At 35.1% G+C, this 14,033-nt stretch overlaps 1 protein-coding gene and 1 long non-coding RNA gene across 4 annotated transcripts in view; one reads left to right on the forward strand and one right to left on the reverse strand.

Annotated features, from left to right (window-relative positions):
• The window catches only part of scn12aa (sodium channel, voltage gated, type XII, alpha a), a 155,030-nt gene that overhangs the window by 75,690 nt on the left and 65,307 nt on the right, over positions 1-14,033 (reverse strand).
• Positions 3,957-8,813, forward strand: LOC141378980 (uncharacterized). The gene is made up of 3 exons (XR_012394839.1): positions 3,957-4,088; positions 5,269-5,374; positions 7,439-8,813. It is a non-coding gene; the product is annotated as an uncharacterized lncRNA (long non-coding RNA).

Below are 14,033 nucleotides of genomic sequence, written 5' to 3' on the forward strand. Positions count from 1 at the left end.
GAATCGCACACCTACGTAATGGTGCGATCGATTTGAAAACAGCTCCAATTGGCCGAACCTTTTTTTTCGTAGTTAAATTGAAAAAAATGGACTGGGTGTGTTCATATCACCCCAGTATGACGGTCTATACACTATACCAACACACAGATCTGTCCAAACAGCTTGAAAAGTAGATTTTTTTACCATAGGTGCCCTTTAAAGTACACATAAAATCAAGACTAACCATATTGATTTTGAGCTCACATTGCTAGTTGTGTGGTGAACAACTCATCAGTGCATGTCGTTAAGAAAGCCCTTGTAATCTTTAATTGAAATCTAAAAATGCCCTTCCTGTTTGTCTAAATTTTCAGATTAGTTCTGTCTGAGGTATTGGGCGTGGCTAACATACATAACCACGCCCCTCCAGCTGTCAGTTTTGACTGCAAACAGAAATTGTGAGGAGGAGTCTGTTAGGTTGTAATAACTCTCCCCTAACCATTTCCCTGATCTTGCTGAATGTAATGCTGCATCCAATCAGCTCGCAGTAGAAAAAACAAGCCACACCCACTGTTTTCTCATTTAATAGTCCATTTCTCTAGGAACTGCGTCACAATATGGGGAAAAAAAATGGTCGCAGCTTCCAGTTCAGGCGGACTTTAAAAACAGCTCGCTATGCTTATTCTTGTTATATTACTTTTTAATTAATAGCCGTGAACACACTTGTTTGTAGAGCAAGTAGTTTGACCATTTTCTACCGTTTATTATTCCTAGTAATTCGCCTAAAAGGCAACTTTTAAAACAATTGCAAAAGCGGGCACACACTGCATTTCAAAATAATATCATTACAGTTGAAAACAAAAGGCTTTGGTCTTTTCTGTGAATCTTTTAATCTTTCAGATCAAGGACATTTTCACAGTATATTGTACAATATTTTTCTCTTCTGGAAAGTCATTTTTTTCCCCTTTTTTAAATATTTCCCAAATTATGTATAACAGAGCAAGGAAGTTTTCACAGTATGTCTGATAATATTTTTTTCTTCTGGAGAAAGTCTTATTTGTTTTAATTTGGCTAGGATAAAAGCAGTTTTACGTTTTTTTTAAAAACATTTTAAGGTCAAAGTTATTAGCTCCTTTAAGCTATACATTTTTTTTTTTTTTTGGTAGTCTATATAACAAACCATCATTATACAATAACTTGCCTAATTACTCTAACCTGCCTAGTTAACCTAATTAAACTAGTTAAGCCTTTAAATGTCACTTTAAGCTGTATAGAAGTGTCTTGAAAAATATTTTGTCAAATATTATTTACCGTCATCATGGCAAAGATAAAATAAATCAGTTATTAGAAATGAGTTGTTAAAACTATTATGTTCAGAAATGTGTTGAAAAAATCTGCTCTTCATTAAACAGAAATTGGTGAAAAAATAAACTGGGGGGGGAGGGGAGGGGGGGGGGGGGGCTAATATATAATATACATAATTTTAAGTGTTATAATTTTAAGATCAAAATTATTAGACCCCTTAAGTAATCTTTTTTGTTTTTCAGTTATCTACAAAAAAAAAAAAAACACTTTTATTAACTAAACTTGCTTAATTAACTTAATAACCTAGTTTATTCTTTAAATCACACTAGTATCTTGCATAATAAGTAGAAAAATATGGGTCCCACTTTATATTAAGTGTCCCTAACTACTATGTTCTTACATCAAAAAAATAAATACAATGTACTTACTGTGTTTATAATGTATTTGAGCACTTCTGGTGCTCTTGAGTTGGGATAGAGGTTGGGTTATAGACAGGTTTGGTGGTATGGGTAGGTTTAAGAGTGCGTTAAGGCGTAAGGGATGGTCAACAGTGTATTAACAAATGTAGTTACAAAAGTTAATTACAGATGTAATTACATACATGTATTTAATCAAGCATAAGTACACAGTAAATACATGTATTTACATAATAAGTACATTGTAACAAACTATTAATTCCTATGTAAGTACATATTAGTTAAGGCCACTTAATATAAAGTGGGACCAAAATATGCATTTTTGTGCAGCTTGACATGGCATATTGGACATTCCTTATTGTCGAACCCTGCTTTTAAGAATAATTATCTGGAAAATTATTTTCAACCAGCCAAAGTGGCTAGTGGGAGTGTCTGTCTTACCCGCCACCGCCGAAATCTACCTGCATTTGGCGGGTTGGCGGGTGTTAATGTAAAGCCCTGATTATAATAATATACTGTTCATATTAATTATTGAAACTACACTACCTGACAAAAGTCTTGTCGTCAATCTCATTTGTAGGAGCAACAAATAATAACTAGACTTTGTTGATCATTTGTAAAAGTATCCGAAGGTAGATTTCTCAGATAAGTTGGCGCAATAGGCCTATTGGTTAGCGAGTCAACATATGGTGCTGTAGCACTTCAGGCCGTCACAAGTTTGAATCCCGGCTCGAGGACATTTCCCGCCCCCCACTCTCTCTCCCACTTAACTTCCTGTCTGAAATACTGTCCTATCCACTTAATAAAGGCAAAAAGGCCAAAAATATATCTTAAAAAAAAAAAGATTTCTCAAATGAATCATCTGTTGAACTGCATCCCAATCATCACAAATACTGCCAAAGACCTATCGGAACCTGCATGGACCCAAGATTCTCAAAGAAATCAGTCAAGTTTGGTAAAAAAAAATCATTGTTTGGGGTTACAGTACCTCAACAGCCTGAGGTATCAAGACATTTGTGCTGCCCATTACATTACAAGCCACAGGAAAGGGCAAATTCTTCAGCAGGATAGCGCTCCTTCTCATACTTCAGCCTCCACATCAAAGTCCCTGAAAGCAAAGAAGGTCAAGGTGCTCCAGGATTGGCCAGCCCAGTCACCAGACATGAACATTATTGAGCATGTTTCGGGTAAGATGAAGGAGGGGGCCAAAAGAATCCAAAGAATCTTGATGAACTCTGGGAGTCCTGCATGAACGCTTTCTTTGCCATTCCAGATGACTTTATTATGATTTGAGTCATTGCAGAGATGTGTGGATGCAGTCCTCCAAGCTCATGGGAGTCAGACAAAATATTCAATCTGTTTCCACTGCAGCATGACTTTATATTCTATACTGGACATTATTTCTGTGAAGTGACAATGTCAGACCTTACTGTCCTAATTAAATAATTAAAGGTCATGGCATGATCATATTTTACTGTGGTAAAATAAGCGTAATCTAGAGGCCTTTGCCTTTTCATATAAGCCACTTCTGATACCAAATAATCAACTAGAAGTCAAGTTATTATTAGTTATTCCTAAAACCTGGATAGGCTACAAGACTTTTTTTAGGTAATGTATTATGTTTCAAAAAGCGTTGATATATATATATATATATATATATATATATATATATATATATATATATATATATATATATATATATATATATATATATATATATAATTTTACATGAAGTCTTCCTAAACTACTCTTCTACTAAATGTTGATATTTCCAAGGAGTTTTTCTCAGGAGAAACATCAAAGAAGCAGGAGACATTCAATAAGTAACTGAGAGGCTAATGAGACATGCATGTTTTCTTTCTATCTGTCGGTCTGGTCCAGTTCACTGTCACTTAACAGGTTAATTTCACTTGTGAGGTTGCCATGAGGACAGCGGTTCTTGGTCTCTATAGTAACAGATGTCCTGGAGGCGGTTAAAAAGGTGGTAATAAGAGCATCTCGCCAGTTTTTCCCACTCGCATGTAAGAGCTGACCTTTCATATCCAGCGCTTAACAATTTACTAAGTACGCAAGCATCTGACACCAGGGTAATCGTGTATATATACTGTTAAAGTCAAAACTATTCGCCCTCTTTTCTTTTTCAAGTACTTCCCAAATGATGTTTAACGGAGCAAGGAATTTTTCACAGTATTTCCTATAATATTTTTTCTTCTGGAGAAAGTCTTATTTGTTTTATTTCAGCTAGAATAAAAGGAGTTTTTTAATTTTTTAAACATCATTTTAAGATCAATATTATTAGCCCCTTTAAGCAATATTTGTTTTTAACACAGGCTCATATTGAAAATGCAGACCCGTGGACGTTTCTGAAGACCGCAAATTATGTAGCCGGAGGTATGTATGGCTGCATTTCATTTTTTATTTGTATTTTTTTGCCTTTATTAAGTGGATAGGACAGTATTTCAGACAGGAAGTGCAGTGAGAGAGGGGTTAGGGTAAGGGAAATGTCCTCGAGCCGGGATTCGAACTCGGGTGCTACAACACCATATGTCAATTCGCTAACCACTAGGCAAAAAAAAAAAAATGCATTTTATTTTCTTAAGCGAACGCAACAGGGCGGTATGATGCTGTTCCTTTACGCGCTTACCAGCTTACTGCTTTATACCTGCCAACACTCCTGATTTTCCCAGGAGTCTCCTGTATTTCAGACCCATCTCCTGCCCATCTCCCGTATTGTTGTCTCCTGAAAAACTCCCGGAATTAATAAATCTAACACACAGGCCTACCTCTGTGTGGAGGGCTTTCCCGCCGAAACCAGTTTGTCCAGTTAGCTTGTTGTTTACGTCGGCGGACTTGGAGCGCAGAGAGTAGTTGACTACGACAACGAAAATATATAAATACCTACAATTTTTCCAAAATGTAAAACACATTGCTCCGGGTACATTTTGTTGCACGCTTCAGATGAAAATATCCACTAGGGGGGCTGTCTACATTTTTGCTAATCTGAAATGCGTTGCTTAGGCTAAGTTTTGTCCATTTTAGATACTCATCCTTCTTGAACATATCCATGAGAAGGCAGAGCTTGTCGTACAGACCACCAGTGAACCACTGACCTAAACCCTTGCTTAAAATCAACCAATAGGGTTTTAGAAAGCAAATGTAAAAGAAAAATGTGCTGCGACCACATAGCTTTACCTTGATTTTGCATTGCTTTATCCCTGTTGTTGAACCACGCTTTACAACACTGTGAAATTATCTGTTAATTAAAAGTTTTCCATTTATTTATGGTTGTGAATTGCATTATGGGATGTTGATCTTTGCTCTGTCGACTTTTGGTAGCTCTACAGTTTAACATATTGACTTTTATTGACATTTTAGTAGTTTGCAATAATATAAAGTATACGAAACAATATATATAGAGAAATAAGACTGTAAAATTAACAACAACAAAAAAATAATTACTATCAGTTCATTACAAGGTTTTGTTGCACAATATACAACACCAACCCAGACAATATATAACTTTAAACTATTAAAAATGTCAATAAAAGTAACTTTATTTTTACTTTTCAAGGTTGTTGAAAAGTTGTTGGGGGAAAGATCCAGGTCCCATAACACATTTAAGGATATTCTTGACTCGAACCCGAGTGCTTTGCAGCACAACTACAACATCATACAAGGTGAGCTACCGAGCAAGCTGACCACAGCAGAAAAGTTGTCCATATGGAGATATTAGAAATGATTTATCCTAGATTCAAATAGATTTAGATTAATCTTCATATTGAATTACTTATCTCAAAAATTGTTAAGTTGTTTTATGCTATTTATTTGGTGTTGTGCAAAAAAGGCATTAAAATAATCCTTTTATCGGCTCGAACATATCATTAATGAGAAAAGGAATGGACATTCTTGCCACTATACTGCTCTGTAGCATATATTTTACCAAGAAACTGCAGTCTAATGTATGTTTAAGTACGTTTTTTTGCAGTTTCACAAACGTGTAGGCTTATTTCCAATGAGTCTGTGTTGGTATAAGCTGATCTGATTCTACTATTGTCCAAGAGTTAGTAATTGATGTGAGTTTTCTAGTGTAAATCGCCAATGTAAACATCATTTATGGTGTTTTCTGTCTGTATCTCATTACATGTCAATCTCTCTCCCATGTTACTTACTGTATACAGACACATCGACAGAGAGAGAGAAAGAGAGAGAGAAAAGAACATTGCTAATCCCCAATGTTCTGTTGTCGTAAAAACAGCCATTAACAAACCTACAAAAGGGCTTAGGAGGGATCAGATGTGAATGTAGAGGGAAAATCCTCTGCGGGATGCAGAGCGGTGACAGAAACTCTGTGTAAAGTGTTAAATCCACAACACAGACAAAATACAGCACATTATAGAGATCAAAGTCTGATACAAATATAAGGAATGAGGTTTATTAGAGTAATTGTTAATCTCAATCGATTATCAAATGTAGAGTTGAAGTCAGAATTATAAGCCCTTCTAAATTATTAGCCCACCTCTAAATTTGTTTTTTAAACATAATAGCTTTAATAATTTATTACTAGTAACTTTTATATTTGCCATGATGACAGCACAAAATATTTTAATAGATATTTTCAAGATATTATTCAACTTAAAGTGACATTTAAAGGCTTAACTAGGTTAATAAAGCAAGTGGATGGTTTTGTTGACGTAGACAAACGAAACAAAGAGGGGGCTAATAATATTGACCTTAAAATGTTTCTTAAAAAAATTAAAAACTGCTTTTATTCTAGCTGAAATAAAACAAGTAAGACTTTCTCCAGAAGAAAAAATATTATAGGAAATACTGTGAAAAATTCCTTGCTCTGTTAAACATCATTTGGGAAATATTTGAAATAGAAAAATAATTAATGCAAATACATAATTTATTTATTTATTTTATTATTATAATAAATTTTAAAAGATTAATGCAAATAATTCAGACTTCAACTATAAATGATGATTATTACCAAGCAAAGTTGCATTTTGTACATAATTTATTTACATTGAAAAATGTTACATTATTCTTAATACATTATTCCACGCTAGACAAAGCAGATATCATAACAATTAACCAAGATATGATGCAGTAAAAGTGAATTAATATATTGTAAAATGTGGTCCAGCAATATTTTAGTTAATATTTTTTACTTTTTTGTATGTTATTCAATAGTTTGTTTTAATACAGACACTGAATTAGTTCAAATGTATACAGTTGAAGACTAATTTAATAGAAATGCTAATTCTTTTATTAAAAGGTTCCCAAATGCTGTTTAATATTTCTAAATATAATAGTTTTAATAATTAATTTCTAATAACTCGTTTATTTTCTCTTTGTCACGATGGCTGTACATAATATTAGACTAGTTATTTTGCAAGATACTAGTATTCAGCTTAAATTGCCTAACTGGGTTAATTAGTTTAATTAATTAGGAACGTAATTGCACAACAGGGGTTTGTTCTGTAGTCAAAAAGAATGAATATTGTGTCTGACTCCCATGAGCTTGGAGGACTGCATCCATACATCTCTGCAATGACTCAAATTACTTATTGATAAAGTCATCTGGAATGGCAAAGAAAGCAATATTTCAGGACTCCCAGAGTTCATCAAGATTCTTCTACAAAGCCTCCTCCTTCATTTCCTCCTTCATTCTCAATAATGTTCATGTCTGGTGACTGGGCTGGCCAATCCTGGAGTATCTTGACCTTCTTTGCTTTCAGGAACTTTGATGTGGAGGCTGAAGTATGAGGAGCGTTATCCTGCTGAAGACAAATATCTTGATACCTCAGGCTGTTGATGTTGCCATCCACTCTGCAGATCTCTCACATGCCCCCATACTGAATGTAACCCCAAACCATGAACTTTCTTTCACCAAACTTGACTGATTTCCGTGAGAATCTTGGCTTCATGTGAGTTCCAGTAGGTCTTCTGCAGTACTTTTGATGATTGGGATGCAGCTCAATAGAGAATTTAATCTGAAAAATCCACCTTCTGTCACTTTTCCCAATTAATCAACTAAAGTCAAGTTATTATTTGTTGCTTTTACAACTGGGATTGACAACAAGACTTTTGTCAGGTAGTGTGCTCTCTCCAGTTTCACAAAAAAAGAGAAGCTTCCATCAAACAGTGCAGAATTTGGCATGAGCACAGATGGGAATTTAGCACAATGAAATCCTTAAACTATAGCCCCAGGCCTACAGACATGATCCTGCGGCTCGGGTCTGAACGGTGTTGCTGGGATTTGCGGGATTATTTCCCAGAGACAGCGATGGTCAGTGAGACTCGCAACGAAGGACTTTCACTCTTAATTCAGCGGATTATTGGCGTGAGATTGTTTATGCACAAACAAAAATCCCCACTGAGCGTTCATGGATTGTATATAATAAAGTGCTTCCGTTAAAGCTTAATTCATTTAATGCACTAAATGGCCAAATAAAAAAAAAATGAATTTGCTCTTTTAAGGCTTATGACCTCTACAGTGGTTCAAAATTCATTATTTAAAATCATTGAAAAACAAAGCTTGTAACTGTCATGAGGATTTTCTATTGAAACTTTCATCATCATGATAAGGTGTTGGCAGCAGTGTTGGGGGTAACGCATAATAATATTACTTTTCTAAGTGCAAAGTATTGCATTACTTACCATAAAAAGTAACCAAGTAAAATGCAACTAGCTACTTTTTTGGGGAGTAACTCAATATTGGAATGCATTACTTTCAAAAGTTACGTTCCCAAACATTTGTTGTCAGGGAAGGCAGCACAGTGGCCCAGTGGTTAGCACTGTCGCCTCACAGTAAGAAGGTTCAGGGTTCGTACAGGTGCTGGAAATGCTACATTTTTAATATAGTGTTTTCAAGGTTAGAAAAAGTGCTTGGATTTTGGACAAAGTGCTTGAACCTGCTTGTGTCACCGACTCGGTCCCAGTCATTCCCCTTGCTGGCCAGCAGAGGTCATCATCACCGGACTATTAACCATTACATCATCCATTGACTGATTAGCACTCACACCTGCACTACATCTCCTAATCACCTGGCTCACGCTTATAAGCAGCACACACACACAGCTTCGTTGCGAAGTCTTGTTCTGCCCCGGCTAATACTACTGAGCGGTCTCATCCTTGTCTGCTTTCCCCGTTGTGATCTTGCTTCGTTTACTGACCCAGTCCTGTCTGCCGCCTGATTACCAACATTGATCCTCGCCGCCTGCCTTGAACTCTAGCCTGCTTACCGACTCTGATACTAGCCGCCTGCCTCTGACCCATGCCTGCATACTCAACCTGTGTTTACCAGCCGCCAGCCCAACGATGTTATACTACTGTGTTTGCTGTGAGTTTGCGCACACACAACATCTGTGTGCTATTTGTTGTTAAACTGTGTTTAATAAAAATACTGCAAGTGGATCCCTCTGTGTCAGCCACTTTGTTACAGCTTGAATTTGAAATCGCAGGGCTCGAAATTGCGACCATTTTGGTTGCATATATTCCTGAAATTTTAGCTATGCGAGCTCAAAATATATCTGTGAGCATTTGTGCAAGTGCATAAAATTGTTCTCATAAGGATTTAATTTGTTACATGAATTTTTAAAAGCATTGCACATGAAATATCATGAACGACTGGTCATTAAAGTTTGGTTCTACACCCAAACACAATCTGACTGTAAGCTAATTTTTCTACACTGTTGAAATGTCATATTGTGTTTTTTTTTTAAATAGCACAATGGATTTAAATGTGAAAGTACATACAGCATATATACAGTAAATGTAATTTACCGCGGAGGTTAGGTGCTGGCAAAGCATAAAAAATACCCATTGAAAGTGCTTAAAGTACTGGAATTTGAAGTTGGAAAAGGTGTAAGAACCCTGAAGGTTGCTGGTTCGAGTCCCGACTGGGCCAGTTGGCATTTCTGTGTGGAGTTTGCATTAGAGATGCATGGATCAGCTGAAATGACACCCGAATCCTCGGCTTTATACTAATCATCCACCCGCCCGCACATATAGTTTAATCTGATATACAGTTGAAGTCAGAATTATTGGCCCCCCTGAATTATTAGAACCCCTATTTATTTTTGTTCCCCAATTTCTGTTCGACAGAGAGAAGATTTCAACACATTTCTTAACATAATAGTTTTAATAACTCGTCTCTAATAACTGATTTGTTTTAGCTTGGCCATGATGATTGTTATAGAAGTGAACAAGATTCTCCTCGCAAAGTGCTCCAATCGTGGAAAATAAGCGATTTTGTTTTTCCCAGAGCGATAGCAGATTTTCCTCTGACTCATTTAACTGAAACTTTAAATAGTAGGCTACTCTTGCACTTCATCCATTATTGTGGGCGTCTCATCTTGCCATTCTGCAAAGCCCACTCTTTGCTTTTTTGCTGGTCCACTGCCATGTCCTGCTACATCCACCCGCAACCCACTCGCAATTTGTCGTAACGGATTTTTTAATTACTCGACTGGCCCGACCCGCAGATTATCCACAGTGCCCGCGGATATAACCGCCATCCGCGCATCACATGCAGTCCAAACACTTGTGAATTGAATAAACTAAGTTGGCCGGTGTGTGTTTGTGTGTGTGTGTGTGTGTGTGTGAGAAAGAGATTGTTTAGGGGTGTTCCCCAGTACTGGGTTGCAGTTAAAAGGGCATTCACTGTGTAAAACATATGCTGGATAAGTTGGCGGTTCATTCCACTGTGGCGACCACTGATGAATAAAGGGACTAAGCCGAAGGAAAATGAATGAATGATTGGTTGTTAGGGAGTTGCTTTGCTGTTGCTAAGGTGTCCTGAGTCATCCGTTACTAATAAAATACTGTATTATCCTGTAAGTAATTTGCTGTTATTATTTATGTCCTGAAATGCATCGCAGTTTACAGCATTCAACTATAAAAAACTATAAAAAATTTAATTTATTTAATATTATATTATGATGGCATGGTGGCTCAGTGGTTAGCAGTGTCGCCTCACAGCAGGAAGGTCAATGGTTCAAGTCCCGGCTGGAGCCAATATAATATAATGAATATTATATTATTCATTCACTTATTTTCTTTTCAGCTTAGTCACTTTATTAATCATACATACAGACAATTTAGCTTACCAAATTCACCTGAACTACATGTTTTGGACTGTGGGGGAAACCGGAGCACCCAGAGGAAACCCACGCAAACTGTTAAACATCATTTGGAAAATATTTAAAAAAGAAAAAAAATTAAAAGGGAGGCTAATAATTCTGACTTTAACTGTATATAAAATGTAATTTATGCAACATATTGCAAACATGATTGTTTACATATTATTTTTCAACCATTAAATTTCAAAAATGTAAACATATATTCAAAATATATTAGCAATAATTGTATATATGTATATATGTATATATGTATATATATATATATATATATATATATATATATATATATATATATATATATATATATATATATATATATGTATATATATGTATATGTATATGTGTATGTGTATGTGTTTTGTTCCTTCAGTATGGCCATATACGCGATTTCTGTATGGGATGTGATGTCCTGCACAGAATAGTCTCTCAGTAATCCTCAATGCAATCTAAGATCTTTAGAAAAGTGCATTATAATCTCTCCCTCTCCCCTTTCCCACTGGAGAATCAGAGCAGGTTTATTAGGGAAGAGGTTAGTTAGGGTAAGTGACCAGACTAGGTTGGACTGGTTAACCTTTAGATGCCACATGAGGATTGGTTTAAGCTCTGCATGTTATAGCGAACCGTGTGGAGTTACGTAGATTAATAGGGTATTTTAGGTAAACCATAAAGCAGCATGTTCTAAAAATATTGTTCGCTTTTTTTATTATTATTATTAATGCTGCTTAAAAGCAAAGATGCATTTTTTTATGTGCATATACTTTCTCTAATCCCAACATATAATGCAGAGACAACTAGATTAGTTCCTCTTGTGTGTGTAAATGCTGGAGTGTATTGAAGGACGTGTTTGGGACAGAGATATTTTATTCATACAGTAATTCAAATCATTAATAAGTAATCATAATAATCATTAATAAGTACATTAATTTTTAATTTTTGTTATGTTTTTGTTCATTTTAATGCTGATAGTTTTTTATTTATTGCGTGTGTGTGTGTGTGTGTGTGTGCATGTGTATTTTTTATAAATAATTGACTTGCTACTTTTAGTATACTTCAATATGAGTTCATTTTTATTTACGAGCTCAAAGAAATAATTTATTACTAAAACTTAATGAGAAATGGTGTCTATTAATAGTTTTTATTTTAATTTGGAGCAAGAATAATTTGTTGACATAGTCAAAGACTTGGCGACGTGGTGGCGCAGTGCTGTCGCCTCACAGCAAGAAGGTCGTATGTAGTGAACATACATTAAATTTTTATTAAACGTAAAGTTTTTTGAACTTTTTAATTATTTAGGTTTTATTAATTGTGTGTGTGTGTGTGTGTGTGCGTGCGTGCGTGCGTGCGTGCGTGCGTGCGTGCGTGCGTGCGTGCGTGCGTGTGTGTGTGTCAGTCATACCTGCCAACACTGCCATTTTTCCCAGGAGTCTCCCGTATCTCAGACCCATCTCCCATTTTGGTCTGTCTCCCTGAAAACTCATGGAATTATAATTCATCTAATAATAGTCTAATAATTCATTGTGGCTAATAATTCTGACTTCAACTGTATATATATATATATATAAAATCCTATATATAATATGATTTAAATGCTTATATATATAAGCATTTAAATCAACAAAATTGAGTTCATTTTAATGACCTTAACGAATTAATTCATTACTAAAACTTAGCAAAAATGAAAAATTTTGTCTATTTATAGTTTTGTTATTGTTATTATTTACAGAAGACATCTTTATATATGAACATTAAATCCTTTTTCTAAATTTGATGTGGTGCAGACACCTAAATCTGTTACCTGATTTTGACTAGGCATGGGACGATAACCGTTTTCAAGGTACAGTATACCGTGCTTTGAAAAAGTCAAGGTTTTAAAATCATCAGAATGTTGTGCTACACTATTCCTAAGGTATGTGTACAATTTTTTATTTACACACACACACACACACACATACACACACACATATATATATATATATATATATATATATATATATATATATATATGTAATTTTTTTTTGTTATTTTTTTTTTTAGGATGACAGTATCTCCAGCAGAAAAGATATCCAAAGATGGTGTTTTAAATTGTAAAGAAATCTGTGCTTATGAAACTAACAAATACAGCAAAAGTCAATGGATTATTTTATTTTTTTAGCCTGACGTGTTTACTTCTCCAAAATATCTTAAATGTTTCTTAAAATAAATTATATTGTGTTCAAAGGGAAAAAAAGTTTTACATTTTTTGCACAGACATTTAAAAAGAATCAATTTTAGAGCAGTGATCACAATACCGTGATTTTGTGAAACCGTGATATTTTAATCCAAGGTTATCATACATCAGAATCTTATACCGACCCATGCCTATCTTAACCCATGTTTATTTTTTAAAATACACCTATCCTTTTACTAATTAGCTAACATGTAATGACATTATGTAAGCTTTAAAGGAAGCTCATCTTTCCGTGATATCATGAGAGACTGTCATAAAGCTCTGATTAAATCCCACATGTCCACATGCAGACGGATGCATCTCCTCACACGCAGAGACAGCGCTGTGTTCTCACATTAAGCGGTATCCTATTTAGGATTCTTGGAAACTTCTACTAATGATTCATATGAATGAAACGGGGTAGATGAGTGATTATCTACAGTTGAAGTCGAAATTATTCGCCCTCCTCTGAGTTTTTTTTCTTTTTCAAATGTTTCCCAAATGATGTTTAATGGAGCAAGGAATTTTTCACAGTATGTCTGATAACAAATATTTTTTAAAAATTTTAATCATTTTAAGGTCAAAATTATTAGTTTATTATTATTTAATTATTAATTATTAAAATTATTATAATATATTTTTTTTGTAGGTCTACAGAACAAACCATTGTTATACTATGACTTGACTAATTACTTTAACTTGCTTAATTAACCTAGTTAAGCCTTTAAAGGGCCATGAAACCCCCCCAATTTCAGTTCAGGTCTACCTCAGATTTTTTTTTAAAAGATGCATGATAATGGGCGTGGAGCTCCACGAGCAAAGGGCGGAAGTGGCCGTGGCCAGCAGGGAAGAAGGAGGGGAGCGAACAACTGTTATCAGCTCACAAAATGACATACAAACTGTGAGGAGACGCATGATTTTATAGTCCACAAAGTTAAAATGTAAAGAAATAAACTGTGATTTAATGTCCTGCAACATTTGTTA

Source organism: Danio rerio, chromosome 2 (genome assembly GCF_049306965.1).
Source record: "Danio rerio strain Tuebingen ecotype United States chromosome 2, GRCz12tu, whole genome shotgun sequence".
NCBI lineage: Eukaryota > Metazoa > Chordata > Actinopteri > Cypriniformes > Danionidae > Danio > Danio rerio.